The sequence below is a fragment of the Scleropages formosus genome, chromosome 12 (genome assembly GCF_900964775.1).
Source record: "Scleropages formosus chromosome 12, fSclFor1.1, whole genome shotgun sequence".
Classification (NCBI taxonomy): Eukaryota; Metazoa; Chordata; class Actinopteri; order Osteoglossiformes; family Osteoglossidae; genus Scleropages; species Scleropages formosus.
Window position 1 is genome coordinate 20,660,092 of NC_041817.1, and position 21,927 is coordinate 20,682,018.

A 21,927-nucleotide genomic window follows, 5' to 3' on the forward strand; every position below is an offset into this window, starting at 1 on the left:
AAATATTTTTATGTATGAAATAATGATTGTTGCCAGGTTTCCTAGATATGTGTTTATATGTGGCTCACTTTCTGGACGTTCGAAACCACAAAACATCCCAATATGCTGGTGAAGTAAAACACCATCTGTTATTGTTGCTGTAGACAAACAATCGTTCTCACCAGCAACAGTAAGCAGTCCCACACAAGCCATTTAGAATCTTGCGCACTGCAGTGTTCCCCAAAATGAGTTTGAAAGCTTCTAAAAAGCTGTGCCCATGATTTTACCGCAGTTTAAGTGACCTGCAGTGTCGCCCCATTTAAACAGCTGGTTATTGAACTGGAGCGGATAAGGTAAACTGTCTTATTGTAGGGTACACACACACACACACACATTTTCTGAACCGCTTGTCCCATATGGGGTCACGGGGAACCGGAGCCTACCCGGCAACACAGGGCGTAAGGCCGGAGGGGTAGGGGACACACCCAGGACGGGACGCCAGGCCGTCGCAAGGCACCCCAAGCGGGACTCGAACCCCAGACCCACCAGAGAGGAGGACTGTGGTCCAACCCACTGCGCCACCGCACCCCCCTTGTAGGGTACAGTACTGCAGAAAGGGGTCTTTTTGGGTTGGAGCCAACATCCTAAGCACCGCGGTACCTGGTGTGAGATTCTGTTTCCAGTTTGTTTTCATTTACTGCTGTTCCAACTTTAAAAAAACCTAACAGCGTAGGCCGCACAGAGTATCGATGTGGACTCGGTCATACAGGAGGCCTCATCAATACCTATTAGATTTTCCCTCGCTGCTCAGTTTTGATGATTCTGCCCTCCAGTCCCTTCAACCAGATCCCAAGGTCAGTCTTGGTCACCGTGGCACAGCCCGTTCGCCCGGACGGCCCAGAAACGGCACTGGGTTGGATACGAGGACATCGAATCGACAACTGGAGGTTCGTGGGATCGGAAGAGACTCGGGACGTGAGTATCGCTTCAGTTCTGGCATCCATATGAGTTGCTCAAGAACATCTTGAAATTTTCAAACCCTGTTAAAGCACAACAGATGCAGGCAGGATTTACAGTTCCCAGAAAGCTGACAGCATCAGCAAACAGAGAGATTAATGGATGTAACATGTATTTGAGGCAAATGACAAACCAAGTCAAAAAGAAAAAAAACACCATAGCGTAAATCAGTGATACAGAGAATCTGAATTCAGATCAAGTAGATCTTATATCGTTCCGGTGCTTGGGTATGTTGTGTCCCTTCACGTCCTCTCGTAATTCATAACATGCCACTGCAATTAAAATGCGTTGACATCCAGTTAAGATAACAAGTGCTAATTAACGTGATTAATGAGGAAAAAATGCAGGGTCCTCGCAGGCTCTAACGCTTGCAGATGTTAAGAACATCTTTTTAAACCATATGCTCTGTCTGGAGTCTTCCGTGAACAATACACATTGTGCAAACATGCTAATGTTTATAGACAGTTATAAATATTGCGCCATGTACTGGAAGCACTTAGCATGAAAATAAGATGTTTCTCTGATGTAATGATCATTGTTTTTGCACCTACCAACTTGATTTGATACTAATTAATTAGAATACAGATGAAGACCTGCTGTACCAAATGGGGATTTAATTTTAGGATAATGAATAAACTAAACACTCTCTGCAGTTGAAATAGCACACTTATTATCTCTGCCAGATACACACACACACACACAATCACCGGCTGAAACTACTTGTCCCAAGCAGGGTTGCGGCGAACCAGAGCCTTACCCGGCAACACAGGGCGCGAGGGACACACCCAGGACAGGACGCCAGTCCATCACAAGGCACCCCAAGCAGGACTCGAACCCCAGACCACCCAGACCTGGCCAAACCCGCTGCGCCACCATGCCCCCTTCTGCCAGATATGTCTTTTTTGTAAATGGTGTAAACGGTTCTGTATTAACTTGACTTGAAAAACATGCTTAAACAATTCCAGAGTGATTAATTTTGCAGCCGGCAGTCAAGATCTCATTTTGTGCTCCGGTGTGATTCCGGATTGAACCCTCGCACAAACACCTTAGGTCATTAGAGGTGCTTTTATTGCCCCCCTTAAAAGTGTGAAAGCTCCATTAACGCTTCCTCGGACTGAAAATAGATGTTGGCATGATGACAAGAAGAGTGGTGCATTACCTTTACAGCTGTGCTCTTGTGTTCATGTTTATTTATTTATTTATTTGGTAGACAGGTCCCCTGAATTATTCTTTTTTATTCTTTACTTCCATCTGCTCATCAGCCACAGATGCTTGCAATGCTGAGAAACATCAAACACATTTGCTGCATTACTGCACAGCCTTCTGTATGTTAAAAGTTCTCATAAAGAGAAATACATGTTTTATATAATATAATATAAATACATTACATACTGGGTGGCTGGCGATGTCATGGTTGGAGCAGCAGCCTTTGGCTCTGGAGGTTGCTGGTTTGATCCCCACCTCCAACTCTAGTGCCCTTGAGCAAGATGTTTGCCCTGCTATTGCTCCTATACTTTTGCCTGGCTGTGTGCCTGGGTAGGGGTGGTGCAGTGGGCATGGTGACCGCTCTCTGGCTGGTCTGGGGTTCAAGTCCTGCTTGGGGTGCCTTGCAACAGACTGGCATCCTGTCCTGGGTGTGTCCCCAGCCCTACGCCCTGTATTGCTGGCTTAGGCTCTGGTTCACCGCGACCCCACTTGGGATAAGCGGTTTCGGACAGTGTGTGAGTATGTGCCTGGGTACCTATTTGTGGCCCTGCAATGGACTGGTATCCTGTCCAGGGTGTGCACCCCCTCGCCTTGTGGCCGGTGTCTTTGGGATAGGCTCTGCCTCACCGCAACTCTGCTTGAGACAAGCAGTTGGTTTTAGATTTTATACATATATATTATGACCTCATACATTCAATAGAAGTTTATTCATTTAGCTGACATGTTCCTCTAAAGCAACTTACAGTGTTAGGTTTGTTCACAAAGTTGTTTACCATGATTCACCCATCTACACAGCTGAGCAATACTGCAAGTAACTCAAATTGCATAACTTGATCATGGTTACAGCTGCAGGAGATGAGATTCATTTTTTATATTTGTACAGTGAGATATAATCTTCATGTTGCCTGTGCACATCACAGGTGAACTTATGAATGAATAAATACAAGTGCAGCCCTGAACTCTGAAATCCTAGAGTTCTGTGAATTTTTGCTCCAGCTAGGAAGTTAGGCACTTAATATAACTAATTATATATTCCTAATTGAACTAGTTTAGCTTCTTCTCTCCCACTAGTGGGGACATGTAAAAATAGCCAGAAAATCTGCGCACTCTTCAGCCCTGCAGGACCACGATTTAACTGACATTAAGCTGTGACCAATTATTTTGTGCATTTAAATTCCAAAAATAAGTTTTGTTTTTGTTCCCGTGATGAAGGAAATCAATTAAGGTAGCAAAACGGATACTTTCCACCCTCAGTACGCACCTCTGGGTGAAACATGTAGGAACTGACGGTAAACACATAAACTCGCATGAACCAGTCATGTATTTCATTCTTTTCAAAATATTCTCTGCGTCGGATTATGAATTTATTATTGCTGTTTTTCTTATTTTATTATTATTCATTATTGTTCATTGTTATTCCAACAATTTTTGGAGGAAAAGGAAGATCAATAAGCATAAGGTACAGAGAGGAGAGAACAGTTTGTCATTATTAAGGTCATGCATTTTGCATGAACAGATTAACTAGCTGTGACAGTGAAAAGAAATGAATAAATGATAAAATAAATAATGTAGTAGCCCTAATGACAAATGACATTTTGAAAAACCAATAAACTGCATTTCATTAATAGTTTTCCCTCCACCATTCATTTAAGTGATCTTTGAAGTTTCTCATGGTTATTTCCCAGGCCAATACGTTCAGGGTGGAGTTCCGGAGCGTGAGTTTCGGGAGAACTCCGTCTAACAGATTTTGATTGACTTACCGTGAAACCATGTTATCGCTTGCTGGAAAAAAAAGTCCTTAGGGTCCCATAAGGGCCCGAGGGGCAACAGCATACCCAAGAGAATGTAGTGGAGATGGATGAGGCATCGCGCCGCCCACTGTTCCCCCCAGAAGCCGAAGCACAGAGCAAGAGCTGATCTGCTCTGGTCTAGCCTGAAAACCGTACGAAATTGGCCTGGCACGCTTAATCTGTCAGGCAGGGAGGGAGGAGGAATAATTAAACTGATAAGCGCCAGCATATCCCTCTGAGACAGTTATCCCACAGTGGACCACCCGAGGCAGAACGGCACTGCAATGCCTGAACAGCGACGCGTGTGCAGCCCCGCGGAAATCGGCGTTTCTTTCGAAGTCGAGATATCCGAGATAGACACCTGACCGAGACCCTTCGGACACCCGGCACCGGGACAGGGCGGGACGGATGGCCCCCCGGAATGGTGACGACAGCCGGGCAGATGAGTCCCGCTCCCTGCGTCACGTCTGATAGCTTGTTAACAGCTCTGTATCTTCCAGCTGAGACCCCATTACCGATCCCACACTGCGCCGCCGTAGGTGTCTTGATGACATGAAAGTGCCGCTTAATCTCAAAGCCGGGGTCACGCATTTTGTCGGTTGTTTATTTCACATTGAACTGAAAAGGAAGTGTTTATTGAAATGTCCATGGTGCGGAAATACAAAAAAAAAAAAAAAAACACTTTGCTAGTTTTCCAAAGTTTTGATGGAATTCCACTCTTTGAGCAAGAAACTAGGTCTCCGTTGGGTTTTATAAATTAATTTGCAAATGACATTCCCCTATGAGACTTCTCAGCAGTCTCTTATATGACTTACTTAAGCAGGTGTCATTATCTAGAATAACTTATATAACACTCTTTTACACCTAGACATGTGTGGAAACAATCCAGGTTGCTTTTGGGTGGTTGGATAAGCTGTGTCATGTGAGTTGTACCTGAACCCTCGTGCTTACGAACAAAGCTCCTTTTGTATCAAATCTTCATCTCCGTTTAGTCCCGGTCCCAGTTTTGTGCCCATCTGCCCAGGGTTCCAGTGCCCTGACTGAGTACAACTCCAAAGAAAAGGAACAGAGTCTGTGAACAGATGGTTGTGGGTTTTAGTATTAGGAGGGACGTTGGTGTTTTGACTTTGGTCCAATGTCTTCTGTAACTTTTCCAAGTTCATTAAAACTACGAAAGTGTGAAAGAAATGGATAAGTAACAGATGCTGTGGATGAGGGCGTCTGTTAAGTGCGGGTATTGTAATGCCTTCTAAATCTCTTGCCTAGTTCATTCTCCTCACAATTTATTATTTGTTACATGCATTCATAGGTATTTTCATTTCTAAAGTAACTAAAGTTTTTTCATTCGCTTTTTCCTGGGCTTTCGTTTTCCAAATGCAAACACTGTGTGTACAGGTAACCGTACAGATGCACGTGATATCCAGTGACAACGTATAGATTTTTGGTGCTCTTCTGATTTACCAAATATAGATATATAAAGTGTAGAATAACACTATAGAAAGAAGAAAACATCTATAGAGGAATTTTTCTATTAACCTAGACATAAAACATTAAAAATGTCATAAACTGCCTTCATGCTACATACATTCATACATGTTTGAATAGTAAATGCAGCATGATGACAACTGGACCCTTGTACAGTACATGCCGGGAACAAGTTCTCCTTCTCAGTTTTATTACTACAATGCAGAAACAATTCAAAGCAGAAGAAAAACCAGTTTGTTTTTCTGCTCTTCTGTCACACCCCTGCTAGGCTGCACGCTACAGCAGATTGAAAACAGCTGATGAGCGAACGATGGATTACCAATCATTACTGATACCTTTATTCATGAGAAATACGCAGCTCCGTCCCCATGCGACTGCCAAGGGCAACCCAGTGACCCCAGATGACCCAGATCAAAGATGTTCCCTTGTGGAGCACTAACAAATAACTCAATGCATGCACACACACACACAGTGTTTGAAACCACATGTCCTAAGCGGGGTTGCAGAAAACCGGAGCCTAACCCAGCAACACAGAGCACAAGGCTGGAGAAGAGAGGGGACACACCCAGGATGGGACACCAGTCCATCGCAAAGCACCCCAAGCAGGACTCGAACCCCAGACCCACCAGAGAGCAGGACCTGGCCAAACCCGCTGCGCCACTGTGCCCCCCCATCAAATAACTCCATGGCAGCACTTAATTTCAGTTTGTTACCCTTGATAGCATCCCTTTAAAAATAATTAAAAAATATGAAAAGAAAAATTCTCGACTGTGCATCGCCTACAGAACCTCAGAGATCCGTTTCCTTCTGGACAGTCCAGAGGAGTCAGACAAGGACCCAGCAGGACAAGCAGAGCTCCACAGTTAACTTTCAAAAGTTCCACAGCAAGACTTTCTTTCTGGCTCTTGTCAGGTGTGAGAATGAGCATAAAATCCCGCCTGTGCCCAAAACACAAAAACCAACCCAAAATAATCACGTGCTGTAAATGACAACAAGTGGTATGAACCCTGTTTTCGGCTCGCTTGGAAGCGGTACGGTTCAAATGTTGCATATTCCTTCCTGTGAATAATTTAACCTCCACTGCTTTCCCGGCGTGTGCTGCTAGATGTCTAGAGCAGATAAACAGAACGGCGGTTTGAAACCCTATAGCCGAGAGGCGAGATTCAGCAGCGGTTCCTGCTCCCGAGCGGGAGATGGCCGAGGGTGCGAGAGCGGCTCTTACCGGTCTCCAAGACGGCAGCCTCGGGAGAAGCGGAAAGGAGCCCAGCGCCGGGGATGTGCGCAGGAGATCACTGTGACTCTCAGGCTCCTTTATGGAGACCCAAACTCAAAAAGCCTGTCCACAGTCTCCTCCGCTTGGCTGTTCCTTGTCCAACAAAAAAAAAAAAAAAAAAATCTTCTCAAACAGGCAAAGCATCTAATCCTCCTCGAAAAGCGAGAAGAGCCGGGGAGCAATCCAAATGACTCCTGCAGGCTCCGGCTTCGCGGGGGCTCCCTTTTTGTGCTGTTTTCCTGGCACGGGAATGGCGCGCCACTTTCGGGAGCCGGGAGATTCTTCTGAGGGTAAAAAAAAACAACCCTCCTCGGGGGGGAGAGGGGGGCGTGCTGTCATTTAGCCCTGGTGGACAAGTGCGGGGCCTGGCTGCCAAGGAGACACGTTTGAATGACAAGCAGGGGGACGTGGGAGCTTGGCGCGCAGGACGCGGAGGTGCGACGAGGCTGCGTCCGTGGATACCGTGGGCTCGGGTCCGAGGGCACGGTGCAGAAAGCTAGAGGATTCCTGTTTGCTCTGCATTACTCTAATCAAAGCCCCTTGTGTTCGTCCCCAAGTGTGAATGGGGTTGCTAGGAGATTTAAGCACTAAAGGCAGAAGTATGTCTCTGCCCTCGACACAAAGAAATTCATTCACGAAAAGGTTAATTCACTCATTTGGCCAGAAGAAAAATGCCGCTGTTTGGCGTTAAATCTTGTTTATGTAGTTCAACAAGGAAATTCTAAAGAGGATTGAGATCTGGATTGACTGCTTCTGACAGCCTCCTCAAAACACCCATCATCTAGGTAAATAAAGAATGTACAGTGCTGGCATGTAATTCAAACACCCAAACTCGCTGCTCACTGACGGAGTCCCACAGTATTTTTTATGCATTTGGATTAATCCTGATCCCAAAAAAATTGTTTTTCCATGTAATTGTACACTTCAGCAGTGCCCTTCACGCTCAGTCTGGTTATATATGTAAAAGTTTATTTTTCATGCCGATGCACATCTTTTCTCAGCTGAAATGAAGCAGTTGCCCACGCCAACAATGAAAGTGTTGCTGCAAAGAAACGCCTCCCTTTGCTTTGTTTTAGAAGTCAATTCAGTGCTGCAGTGACATTTAACCTGTTTTGGTACATATTGTATCTGTATTGCAGAGCATTTCCTTAACCTGCAGTTGATTAAATATACATGAAAACATCCATAACACCGTCTCGGTATACAGAAGTGTGTTTCTGCCTGTGTGATCTACGCGCAGTGTTCTCAGGGCTGCATTTTTCCCCCCGTGTACCGTTGCCATGGCGGAGAGAACCACCCCCTCGGCACGATTTGGCAGCGGTGCCGGTCTGCTGGCCGCAAGTCTTCCAGATTTCAAATGGACGTCTTCACCCCGGGTGCCCACGCCGACTGCTGTTTCATTCTGTTCCCACTCAGTCGCTGCGAGCTTCGCTGAAGAGCGGGGAAGTTCAGAGAGGGAAAACCCATTTGCTTGTAAGGGATTTCTTTACTCTTCTGCAAAGCACCTTGTTGAAGGATCACTTTCATCAGGAGTAACTCACCTACACCAACTAGGTGCAGCAGTTCGTTTTCCTGGAACTTGACCCGGAGAACCTGCCGGACTGTGATGCTGCAGGACCTGAACTGAACAGTCCAGGACTAAAGTACTGGGATGTTCTGGCACACTAATGAGAAGTGCCTTTTGGGAGAATCCATCTCATCAGGATCCCAGATGCAGCCCAAGGGAGTGGGGAGTCCCCATCCACCTGCTCAAATGACATTTTACCTCCGGTGTGTGAGCGGCTGTCGCTAGCTATTTAATTCATTATCAGCAACTGAATATCCAGTCCAGGGTTGTGGTGGTCTGAACCCTATCCTGGAAAGTTGGGATGTGAGGCAGGGTACGCCCTGGAAGGGACGCCAGTCCGTTGTGGGGTAATGGAGATCACACCGCACGTTGTTTCCTGGGAAGCCCCATATTTTGGAGACGTGTATCTGCCAGTGCCAACGAGGGAGGAGTCACTGCTTATCCTGACATTAGGAGCAGTGAGAATGGAGCAGTATGGCGCACGGTTTTACTCCTCTGTCTGCTGACGAACCACGAGCAGGCTATCACCTCGGACATCCAGCATTCCCCAATGGCTTGCTAGAAAAAGGACCATCCGGCTGCCAAATCATTTGAGAAAAACCACACAATAAATCCCAAAATTAAACTGGTTATAATAAAATATTCGGGCTAGTTTGGGGTTAAAAATCTATGTGCTGCGTCATCTTGTGGGTTTATTCATTCACTCATTTAGCTTATACTTTTCTCCAAAGCAACATTAATTGACTCACAAAGATCCACCCTGTCGTAAAGCTGGGTCAGTTCACGTTAGGGACCTTGCTCAAGAGTCATGCAAAGGGACTGGGATTCAAACCCAGGTCTTTTAATTGTAAGGTAGTTGCTGTTGCCACTATGCTACCTGATGCTCCAGGCACTCTGAAAGACTGCACTAAAGTGAAGTGATGGTGACTGATGTTGAGTATCATCACCTAAAACTTAAGTCAGTAAGAGAGTGAAAGACAGTCAACTTTGTGCAGGTCACTGGAAATACAGTAAATAGTGTGATCAGCAAATAATCGACATTTTCAAATAATTTCCCCTACAAAATATGATCCTCAAGCAATGGAGAGCCTCTTGAAGCCTCTTCATTTTTTTTTGAAGTAAGTTGGTTTTCAGATGATCATTAATGATAGCAGAAACAATTGTCTCAGTACATGAGACGCATAAATACGTTCCAGCATCACACTGCATGTAGACAACCGCAAGAACACCGCTGTGAATTTTTAGCTCTTCGAGACTTGGATCCGCATCTATTTCTGTTCATGCTTCATTTAATCATTCCACATTCATATCCTTCCTTAACTAATTCGGAGAGCCCCGAATGGTTTTAACACTTTCCAGTAATAAATATTTACAATCGTACAGGAAAAAGCTGATTGTGGCCTCTTTGAGGCAGTTGCCCTTGCTAAATATTGCAAAACAAAAAAGGGAAAAAAAAAAAAGAAAATGTTTTTCCAAAGCAGCTCATGCCAGCTTACGGACAAAGCCAAGCCGACACTTTTTAGGTTAAAATGGAAAGTTGGAACGAGCTGCAGCCAAAAGGCTCCAGCAACGTGATTCAAAGCTGCGGCAAACACGCTGCCTCCACGTCGCCTACGCAAATACCAAGTTTAGTCTTAATCTGAACTGACTCATGGAACTACCCAAAGCCTTGCTTTTCGAGAGAAACCTGCTTCCCCACCATGGTCTCTCACTGACCATCTTCCAGGCAGAGAAGAAGACTTGTAAATAAAACAGTGTGGCAAAGCGACTCTTAACAAAGACCGCACTTCTTCGCACTGTGCCTGGATGTCGCTTCTCAGTCTTTAATTACACCTGGTCTAGACCTTCTGTAGCGCACAGTCATAAAGTGGATCAGACCTAACAACCTGCTCAATAATTAATGCGTACCTTTCAACGTCTATCTCCACGGCGACAGAGTGAGTGATATTAATGATTTATTTATAGCACATTTACATATATATTGCCTCGAAGAGGACGACACGGGGCCAAATTCCCTGACGCTCAAATCAAACATCTTGGGTTCCCATGTCCGACTAGTACCTGCATGACCAAAAAACTAAGCGTGACAATGGAAGGTCATTCCTGCACATATAATAATATCACGAAAAGGTCAAGTACTGCAGATTTCAATTTATCCTGTGTGTTATTTAGCTGCCGAGTCTCGATGACAGCCGAGTCAGGCGATGCCCTAAGAAATTCCACTAATGCGCTGATGTAATAAAAAGGTCATGTGATTAATACACTGTGGCAACATACTTAAACTGTAGACTGCAGCCATACTACTCAGTCGCACATAGTAAAGCCAAAAAACAGCATGACTAAATATTTTATACTGAAAAACATGACTGGGTTTTAAACACGAATTCATAAATAACTGCTGAACCTTAATAAAGGAAAAAAATTTTTTTTTCACTATTACTGATGTATATGCGCACCTTAGGAATTTGCAAGTATGTCAAAACACACTCGGAAAAAATATATAAAACATATAATGTAAGACTGATATTATAAAACTGTATGTATTTAATATTAATGCAAGCATCTACTGTACTAGAGAAAGTTACATACTTTGGATAAAGGTCTGTTGTGACTTTAAAATGTCATTTTTCTTCATTCTTAAGGTGCAGAAAAGTTTAAGCCACAACACATGCGAGGAATAACACAGAGATCAGCAGCAAAACAAGGACAATCAACGCTGGGCTCCACACTCAGCACATGGACTAACCCCTGAGACGATGCCTCTCACTCCCTATGATTCTCTCGTCAGAAGAGCTGCGAAACGGCGCGAGTCACCGAAGCCCGGCGACCTTCCGGCGCGCGGGCGGGACGACCGCCAAACACGAGCAGCGGTACTCACAGGTTGAGCTGGGGCATAACCGCCTCGCAGAACGACGGCTCCTGGAAGACAATGAGTGGGGTGTATCTGGACAGGCATGCATCCCACACTGGCTCCAAACAAAACACAATCACCTAGCCGCTGCGATACGAGCCCCTCCTCCCTCCCACCAACACCCCCCCCAACACCACCCCACCGGGCCCTGCTGCGCGCTCACGCGAGCGTGAAGCGCGCTGGAGGGCCGTCACTTCAAGTGGGTTATTTCATGGACACCGCTCCCATTAATGGAGGGGCAGGGCTCCTGCCGGCCGACACCCCCTTCTCCCAACACCCCCCTTCTCGCCCTGCTTAAAACAAAGGGCTCCGAAGGAAGGATGGGGGGTGAGCGGGAACCCTGGGGGGTGGAGGGGAGCACAGGGGGCAGTGCTTCAGATAAGCAGGCTTTGTGTGCAGATGGGGTCGATCGCAGCGGCCCGCCTGCAACACTGACCTCCCCCCTCCCCACACACACACACACACACACACACACACACACACACACCACCCCCGCAAAGAGCTCTTCTCCTCGGCACAATGGAGAGAATGAACTGCACCGATCCTCTGCGTGACGCTCGAGAAGTTGCGCACCAAAGGGCACCACCAACACAGATAAAGGAATCCGGGACTGAAGTTAAATGCATAAATATCCAATCTGCGCCATAAATTACGCAGTTTAGCGGCGCCAAGAAAGAGCCACAAATCAGTGCAAATCATATAAAACTTAACAGCTATTAAGAGTTCATGTGAGAAGAAATAATTAATATGAAAGTGTAAAGATAAAAGGAAACTTTACGTCTGCAGAGCATTCATATCAGAAACTCAAGTTCATTGTTTTAAAATATCAGCCCTTCAAGAAAACTAATTATCTGAAAAATTAATGCAATTATGCACCAGGGTTCTGTACATATACAGTATGTCTGAAGGCTCGTTCTCAGTCAGGGAGCAGAGATAAGTTCAGCGGTGCTGCAAGAGCCCGCTTTCATTAATCATCTGCTTTTTATTTCACTTCTAGGACTGCAAGACAATTTTCCTGCTTCACATGGGAAGTTCTGCTCATGCTGTGAAATTAAGTGCAAGGATACCAGAAAAGCTTTGCTGTGTTCTGATGTTTAAAAGCTCGCAGTATATCTACATTAACGTAAGTGCTACTAAACATGGCATAGCATTAAAACCACAGAAATCCTCTTGAGGAAGTAGGATCTGATGGAAAAATCCCTCATTTCTGGCCTTCTACAGCTGCTTGCACAATATGAAATTATATTTAAATCATTTTAACATCAGTTGTTTTCTTTTATGAGTGAATTGATTTGATGCGAATATGTATCCTTTCCCAAAGCCTTTGTTCAATGCCGTGTTGTCCTGCTGCTTACCGAATGACACAATAAGCCTGCTGTTCACCGCTTAATATTTTAATTACCCCACTTTATCAAGCTTCCAGTCCACCTTCAAGGTAAATAGACTTGGGGGGGGGGGGGGGGGATGCTGTCCCAGAACCTAGCAACGGAACAAAAATCCAAAACAGCCATTGCATAAAAAACTTGAGAGGAGGCTGTGCATAAACACCTGGAGGGCAAAAGTACCTCTAGATAGTTTATATACTTCATTATACACAACCCTTCAGAATATTAACAGACATACAGAGCAACCATTTGTTGTGCTGAATGTGGGAAAAAAATGATTGTAATATGTAATCGAAAATGTATCACTGTATCTGTATTCTGTTTTCCTGCTCAGTCGTGGGAAACCAGAAACCACTTAAATTTATTAAAATTATACAGCTACACTAATGACTGGACTGAAATTCCTGATTGAATGATATCCTGCAATTAAAAATTTCACAAATTTCACAAATCTCTTGACAGAGCTCGTTAAAAACTGATCTGCAATTGCGCAACTGAGTATTTAAACAACTAGCAGAAATATCTCGGAAGACAATTGCAGGTTTATCCCTGAAATACGGTTTTGCTGTGTTTCTCCATCTCATAGGGCAACAAATGTAAGGAAAATAACTTTGCTTCTTCCTCTATGTATGATTACTAGACAGTCATGTAATATGTGCAATATTAAAGCCAATAAAGTCATTGAAAAAGCACAGGGTGGACGAGGAGATTAGTTTCTCATCCACGTATGGAGTAACAAGTCAGTTTGTATTGACTGATGAATTTGACTGAGATTCATATTGTCCTCCATGTGAAAACCTAATATTAGCAACTGCACTATAAATAGAGCACGATCAAAGTGAGCATCACTAATTTAGTAAAAGAATGAAACATCCAGTGAGATCTGCTGTTGCGGAGGTGCCGTCCCTCATTCGGAGGGCTGAACGGGGCAGAGCTTTGACTGCCTACACTGGAAGCCTCACTGAAGCCGCACAGCCTCTCTTCGCCGGATGGTCCATCCCGACCTTCACGGCCATGTTGCGGGATATCAAGCGTGCAGCCGTCACACGCACCCCAGCGCCGAGCGATCGAGCATGGCCTGGATTCCCTCAACCTCTGGACGTCTTCATAGTCATAATCTCTGGGCATCTTTGTAGCCAAAATGAATGCTGATAGCAATGTGCTGGCAGGCCATGCAGAACAGTGCTGTGAAGTGACCTGGAAGCGATTCCTGCGCTCAGGGCGCCATGACGGGACCAGATAGCTCCCTACGGCTCCAGACCTGCCAGATTTCTGGCATCAGACGTGGGCTCTCTGCAGAGCAAACTGGAGCCCATGGGCACAGTCTGCCGCTGGCAAAAACAATCATTGCCGAAACACTGGCCAACCATACACAGGACGTAACGTGCCTGGCGGTTAAATAAGAAATATCAAACCTCCAACTTTGAGGTGGAAAAATAATTAAGAGTTTGGATATGCGTTTCTGTGCGTGCTGTTTTCTGTCTCACAAAAGGATATTGGGTTAAGCATTATTTCATGCCGCAAATACGACGTAAAACCCAAGTGACGGTGCCAGGACAGGATGCGTGATCCTATCGGACAGCGTGTGCCGGACACGGATTACCAAGCTGATTTATGACACGTAGATTCCAGCCTTCGCAGCAGAACGGCAGCTTAAAGTGAAGCAGCTATCTGTCAGAAAAAATGGTCCAGAAGCCCGACGGAGGACGATGAGTCCCATGAGCAGGTCAAAGTTCATTAGCGCTAAACCTTGAGCTGGCACTACGGCCTGTGGAACTTTCACGGCCGCCTAGGAGTCAGGGACATGCTGAGAATCGTATTCCTGATCGTCCGCACCTACGGCTGCGGGTGCGCTCAGACCCGAGGCCTGGAGGGCTCTCGACCGCTGTTTGATGCATTCACTCTGAGCGGTTGCAAACGTTCAGCTCAGCAACATCCTTTCACTGACAAGAGGAGTCAGCAAGTGCCGGACGTGTGCCGTAAAATCTGCAGGACGGGGAATATCCAATGAGCATCCGCTGCGGCTCATTTTATGGGATCCATAAAACAGCAGTAACATTTGTCATTATTTTTTTTCCATTACGTGCCGGAATGATAATGCATCGATCTGTGGCTCTTGTAACTGTCAACTAATGAGGTGCACAAAGGAGAAAAAGGAACAATTCCTTTCGCTTCTTTCCGCTCCTGGTTTACATCAGGCAAACAGCTGTGCGGAAAATTGCAGCACGCCCCCTCGGGGTCCCTTTGGGGGTCTTTGCAATTTTAGGAGCTTTACAGTAAGTGTCCACCATGTGGAAAATCAATGCACAGAAGTCATTTTACATGTAATTCTCAAATAGCTTTTCTCAAATGCAGAAATATCCCACAAGTCAGAATGTATTTTTCCGCACCTTGTCAGTGTGTTGTCAGCACAAATTATTATTTGATTGTTAGCTGACTCTTTTCTCCAAGGCAACTTGCAATATTAGGTTTATAATATAAGACATACTATTTAAACTACTGACTGATGTTTGTTTCAGTAACTTGATGTGAGCACTTAAAGGTGCTACAGCTGAAGGGATTTGAACCCAGAACCTTCAATTACAAAGGAGTTGTGCCGATCACCACACTAACTGGGAACTGTCATTGTTGCAGTTCTTCTTTTTCTAGGATTTGTTCATGGCATCCTGTATGTGTTACAAATATCGCCCTTATATGCAGCTGAATTCAAAATTCCTACATCTATGCTTATGGTGCAGGGGCAGCCGACAGTTTAGAGCTTCTACCTTTGGACCTGAAGGTTGCTGATTCAAATCTCACTTGCTGCTGTGGCACCCGTGAGCAAGATATTTTACCCAGGTTGCTGTAGTGAAATTACGCAGCTGGGTAAATAGTGGTAGGTATCTTAGGAAAGAAGTCTCAGCTAGATTAATTACTGCAAATTAATACACTGTTACATACCCTCATTGGATAGTGCTTTTATACAAAGTGGGAGTATTGCTATAACCCAGATGTTCTAACTGGAACATGTTAGATGGTCCATGAAAAGTCAACTAACCAATATCACTTGTCCCAAGTGGGGTTACAGCAAGCCAGAGCCTTACCCGGCAACACAGGGAACAATGCCAAGGGGGGGGGGGGGGGGGGGGGGGGGGGGGACACCCTGAACGTGATGCCAGTCTCCCACAAGGCCCCCCAAGCAGGGCTCAAACCATAGACCCATCACCCAGGAGGCACTGGCCAAACCCACCTTTGCCACGACGCCACCTCACCCCCTACTCAAGAAAGGTCAGTGACTCTGTAATCATTTCACGTCATAAAACTCCCCAAAGATCGATGGAGAAGTGGTCCTCCTTCTGTAGCACAGAAACTCTGTCCAAACCTCCTGTCTTAGGGCAGCGGCTTATACAGCGTTCCCTCCAAACGGCAGTAAAACGCTCTTCCGGCAGCTTCCGTCAGCTCAGGGAGGCCCCTGAGCCCATACTGTGGAATGAAGGACTTCTGAAAACATATATCCTTGTACTGTTGTTGGCTCCCCTTGTGTGGGTTGCAGTTTTTACCGCTGGGTGAACAGTGCTCCCTCCCTCCACCAGAAAGTGGATTTCACACACAGGCATTGGATCTTAATGAGTTGCGGTGAGGTGTCTATAAGTGACGCCTGAGACTCTGAACATGGTCCAAAAAGACTGAGCACTTGATCTTTAGTCATCAAATGAAACTTTAAGTTCCATTGTTATAAGAAAGAAGATGCAGGAATAGTGTCATTTTCCAGGTTGTACTATGTTTTTTTTTTGTACTAACATCCGCATAGGTACTCTTTCACTCCAATACAATGGCTGGGGGGGCGGGGGAGGCTGGGTGCCACTGGGACTTGGACCCTGTGATACAGTTGGTGAAGTAGTGAGATAAAGGTGCTGTATTTAGAGGTGCAAATGCCCCATCAACTATTAAAAAAACAAAAATAAAAAACTAAACCCTTAATATCAACAGCAATACTCATCCTTCCCTTGTCTTTTCTCCTCTGTTCCTCTTCCTCAGGCTCTAATGGAACACACACACACACACACATTTTCAGAACCGCTTGTCCCATACGGGGTCACGGGGAACCGGAGCCCAACCCGGCAACACAGGGCGTAAGGCCAGAGGGGGAGGGGACACACCCAGGACGGGACGCCAGTCCGCCACAAGGCACCCCAAGCAGGATTCGAACCCCAGACCCACCGGAGAGCAGGACTGCGGTCCAACCCACTGCGCCACCGCACCCCCCCCTCTAATGGAACAATATACAATATGCTCTACCTTCAGCCAGTGCATAGACCAATTAAGATTAAAAATATCCACCTTACATTTAAAGTAAATGACAAACAAAATAACAGTTTAATAACATAACATTCTATAAACACAGTATTTTATAGATCCGTCAGCTCATTTCAGATCACATAAAACAATGTCTGTTTCTACAAACAATTTCCAAATGGGATCTTCCTGTTACTACTTAAATGACTCCAACTCCCATAATTCCTCTTTTGTCCTCATGGTCTCTGCTTCCATTTTGCTCAAGGTAAGACGTGTTTTTGCTTTTCACTGTTTATAAAAAAAAAAAATATCTGAATAATTCCACAGTTACAATATACATACTGTGTAACATAGACATATTTTCCATAATCTCTTTACTTTTATATATTCTTATAACCATGACCTTTGATACATGTGCCAAGTAACTGATAGGCCTCTACAGGTGTATCTTATCGCTCTTCTTTGCAGTTGGGAGTTGTTTGTTTTCCTCTTCTCAGCAAGAGGCTTTGTCTTTAGGGAGCTATAACTTTTGGTTATCACACCCAGTAACAATGTGTCATTCCTAATCACTTTTTTCGGTGTTCTGTGAGTGTACAGAGAAGGGTGCTCCATAAAAATAAATCGAGAAATGACACGAAGGCAACGAATGAGCTCATGATTTTCAGTTTATCTTTAAAAGGCATCTGAACTGAATTGCTGGGCTCGTTGACTGCATCTTTCCTTGGCATTCCCACCACAAGCTCCGTCACTGTGAGCATTATCAAAATGAAAAGCGACACTTCATTGCAACCAGGCTGGATGTGATCCAGAAACATCCAGCAGCGGGATGGAGGCTCTGCCACATGTGAGCATCATTGTGCCGTTGCCTAAGCTCCAACTCCAGTCAGCTGTCATATGGAAGGCGGAGACTCATCCAGCCTCATGGCAGCACATGGAGTCATTGGTTCCATCCCAGCAGGCCTCGCAGATGTTCATGAACCCAGAGATGAGCCTCGAGAAAAAGGACGCAACCCAACCCAAAAATTCTTACTCAACCACAATAATCTTGGGCTTAGATGCAAGTGACATCAAGCCTTTGCCAAACACTTTAACACCCATTCCTGATATTGACAGAACGCGCATGAACAATAAATATTTTACATGGATAAATGGCAACTGTGTGAGTTTTAATGTGGATGTGGCTCCTTGTAGATGCTAAAATATTCATGAAAACATGAACAAATGTCACACACAGTCAAGGTATTGAACTGTGACTCTGGGAAATTCAGGTTTATTGTGGTGTCTTCAACTGAGGTGACATTTAGAATCTACACACACCGTCTGAAGTGGGCAGTAAAGCTGTTCCAGGAGTAAAAGCTGAAATGTGAATTTGACACATTTTCTGGGAACTCTGTGGCTGGGGCAACAAGTGGTGTATTGGTTAAAGAGCGAGATACTTACACTCAATTGTTCCAGCGAAAATTATGCAATCATATGAAATGCATTAAGTAGATTAACACTGAATTGCTTTGGAACAAGTTGTCACATAAACAAATGATTACGTTTTAGTCGCTTTAGATAATGAACTTTTTTAAATGAATTTTACAAACATTTAAGAAATTGTGCTGGAAACACAACCGTTAAAGTTCTTTGGCGGTAATTAAGTTTTTTAGTTTATTTTTAAATTAATTATGAAATGACTTTATGTTGTGCCGAGTCTCGGCCATGAACCAAAATACATCCCTCATGCCACGTCTGCCAGAAGTCTGTAATCTCCACGCACCACCTGTGGTTTTCATGAGCGGTAATTCTGCTGTAGGAGAAAACCGAATTACTCATCTCACTTGACTGCACAGAGTATCCCGCACCGTTTCGGTGCAACAAAACCATGGATTCATTAGGAACATCTCGAATATATCATTCTGGCTTCTGAAATTAGTTTTCAAAGTACGATTTCTTTACTCTTGCTTCCTGTACTGATTCGTTTTTGGGTTTACATATGTACTTTTCAGAGTTTCTACATTTTGTAATTCTAGTCAGAGAAAAATGTTGAGAGTGCTGAAAACCACAAATAAGATCAAAGTTGGGAAAAGTTTAAATTATTGCTGGATTCCTCTGAATTGTTTTTTTTCTTTGGAAATCTTCAGGTAGGCCTTGAAAATATCCGTTCGTTACCAGTGACTTCTTGCCCACTGGAGGGTCACAGTGATCCAAAGCCTGTCCTAGAAGCAGATGTTTGAGGTAGGGTTCATCTTGGTCCACCCAATCATCTCTCACAGAGGGCAGCTTGGAGTCAACACACCATCTAAAATACCTCCTTAGACTTCTGAAGGAACTCAGAACACCTGGAGAAGACCCACACAAACATAGGGAGAGCATGCAAACTCTACACACAGTGAGCTGGTTCAAACCCACACCCAGACATAAGCACAGGAGATGTTAGGCACCAATGCTACCCACTGTGCCGATGTCCTATTTTTGATAGTCTGCAACTTACTTAAATTTGTCAGGTGTCACTCACAGTGTAATACACACACATTGTCTGTACCACTTGTCCCATACGGGGTTGCAAGGAGCCAGAGCCTAACCCGGAAACACCGGGCGTAAGGCTGGAGGGGGGGACACACCCCGGACAGGACACCAGTCTGTCGCAAGGCACCAAAAGGGGGACTTGAACCCCTAACCCACCGGAGAGCAAGACCTGGTCCAACCCACTGTGCCACCACGCTCCTCTACCATGTAATATGTACGTATCAAAACTCAAACTATGATGTAAAATGTCAAGATTTAGACATTTTTGGAAACCTGCCATATATTTTGAAAAAACCATATAATTCAGCTGTATGGTCAGAGAACCACATAACAGATTTTTTTAAGGAATGAATTTGCCCAACATCAAATTAAAAGCAGGAAATTACTGTCAAATTTCAAGGAGAACAAGGATGAATTGTTGCAGGTTTCTGAAAAAAAAAGAGAGTGAGGATAATGGTTTGCTTTTAATTATGAGCTCCTGGAGCAGCACTCATCACACTTTGCGCAATTCCAACAGTTCCAAAACAACACGAAATCTCCAGCGAACACATACATCTTCGAAATCAATGCGACCTTGCGCAACCTTGCCTGTCTTATTTTCATTCTTTATATGGCCAGACATTGTGGTTGCAGCAATTTACTGAAAATATGTGCCATGTCAGTGGGTTGGACCGAGTCCTGCTCTCCAGTGGGTCTGGGGTTCGAGTCCCGCTTGGGGTGCCTTGTGATGGACTGGCGTCCCGTCCTGGGTGTGTCCCCTACCCCTCCGGCCTTATGCCCTGAGTTGCCGGGTTAGGCTCCGGTTCTCCGCGACCCCGTATGGGACGAGCGGTTCTGAAAATGTGTGTGTGTGTGTGTATGTGCCATGTGCAGTTAAATGTGGTTTTGTATAGTACAGGAAAGGAGAGAAAGAGATGCACATTTGACTGAATAGCGGGACTTCTGAGAACAATATAATCTTAAGATTTAAATATATTTAAAAAGACAAAGAAAAAGTGAATGGCCTTACAGCATTAACAATTGTGGGTTTAGGTGCGGTGGCGCAGTGGGTTGGACCGCAGTCCTGCTGTGCGGTGGGTCTGGGGTTCAAGTCCCGCTTGGGGTGCCTTGCGGCGGACTGGCGTCCCGTCCTGGGTGTGTCCCCTTCCCCCTCCGGCCTTACGCCCTGTGTTGCCGGGTAGGCTCCGGTTCCCCGTGACCCCGTAAGGGACAAGCGGTTCTGAAAGTGTGTGTGTGTGTGTGTGTGTGTGTGGGTTTAGTTCTTTTAAGATTGTAATTTGAACAGTAATTAGATCATGGTTTTCCTGCTTTATTAAATAGTTAATGATATGTGCATATGTATTTTAATAGTGATTCGCTGTAGCGTTTTAACTTTTTACACACACACATTTTCAGAACCGCTTGTCCCAAACAGGGTCACGGGGAGCCGGAGCCTACCCGGCAACACAGAGCGCAAGGCCGGAGGGGGAAGGGGACACACCCAGGACGGGACGCCAGTCCGCCGCAAGGCACCCCAAGCAGGACTCGAACCCCAGACCCACTGGAGAGCAGGACTGTGGTCCAACCCACTGCGCCACCACACCCCTCTGCTAACTTTTTATAATGATTATTTATTCATTTAGCTGACAGCTGTCACCAAGGTAATGTATGTTTTGCACAGTAATCTGCTTAGAATCCTATAACCATTTATATAGCTGAACAATTAAGGGTACAACAACAGGGGCAGGGATTGAAACCGTTTACCTTCCAAGTGAAAGGCGATAGCTGTGAGCAGTACACTACCTGTATACTATTTATTTTTATTATTATGATGATAACAGACAACAGATAGTTACTATAAACACTGCAAAAAATGTTATGAGGAATTATGTACAGAATGTAGTGTAAATAGAAATCAGCACAAGTTAAATTAATTAGAATTAAGCTCATTTGTTAGTCCCCCGGGCAGGGGTGCGATGGTGCAGTGTGCTTGGTCGGGTCCCGCTCTCTGGTGGGTCTGGGGTTCGAGTCCTGCTTGGGGTGCCTTGCAACGGACTGGCGTCCAGTCCTGGGTGTGTCCCCTCCCCTTCCAGCCCTGCACCCCATGTTGCCAGGTTAGGCTCCGGTTCGCCTTGGGACAAGTGGTTTCGGGCTGTATGTGCGCGTTAGGCCCCCTGATAATATGCAGGACAAGTGAGCGCCACCTCGTGGATCCAGGCTTCTTTCACAGCAGGTGAAACCCACCGCAGCCCAGGATGTCAGCGGGAGTCTTTTACACAGCAGCCAACCACACAGGCCTGGCTGACCTCCGCTGTACCCACTCTTGCAGGGAAATGCTAATTACTCTACACCAGCTGGATGGTGTTTGCCCGTCACTCTGATGTTCTTCTTTAAATAACTGTGTCTTTCCTTTGTTGACCGGAGGATTTCGTACAGTATGTTTACACAGAGGAAGCCATACTGTCAAGTTGGGCTCATTGAGCCACATTGTCTTCCAGAAGGCAGCCGTACTGAATAGGATATTCAGCGTATTTGTCTCCCCTTCTGCC

At 45.2% G+C, this 21,927-nt stretch overlaps 1 protein-coding gene across 2 annotated transcripts in view; it reads right to left on the reverse strand.

Moving 5' to 3' along the window:
* The window catches only part of mid1 (midline 1), a 58,291-nt gene extending 46,981 nt beyond the window's left edge, over positions 1-11,310 (reverse strand). The window contains exon 1 of one of the 2 annotated variants that reach the window (XM_029256753.1): positions 11,196-11,310. The gene's annotated coding sequence lies outside the window, so the exon portion shown is untranslated. Of the gene's footprint in view, positions 1-6,699; positions 6,773-11,195 lie in introns of those variants that run through there. The other variant, XM_018745281.2, reaches the window with a different exon arrangement.
* Positions 11,311-21,927: the final 10,617 nt, after the last annotated feature.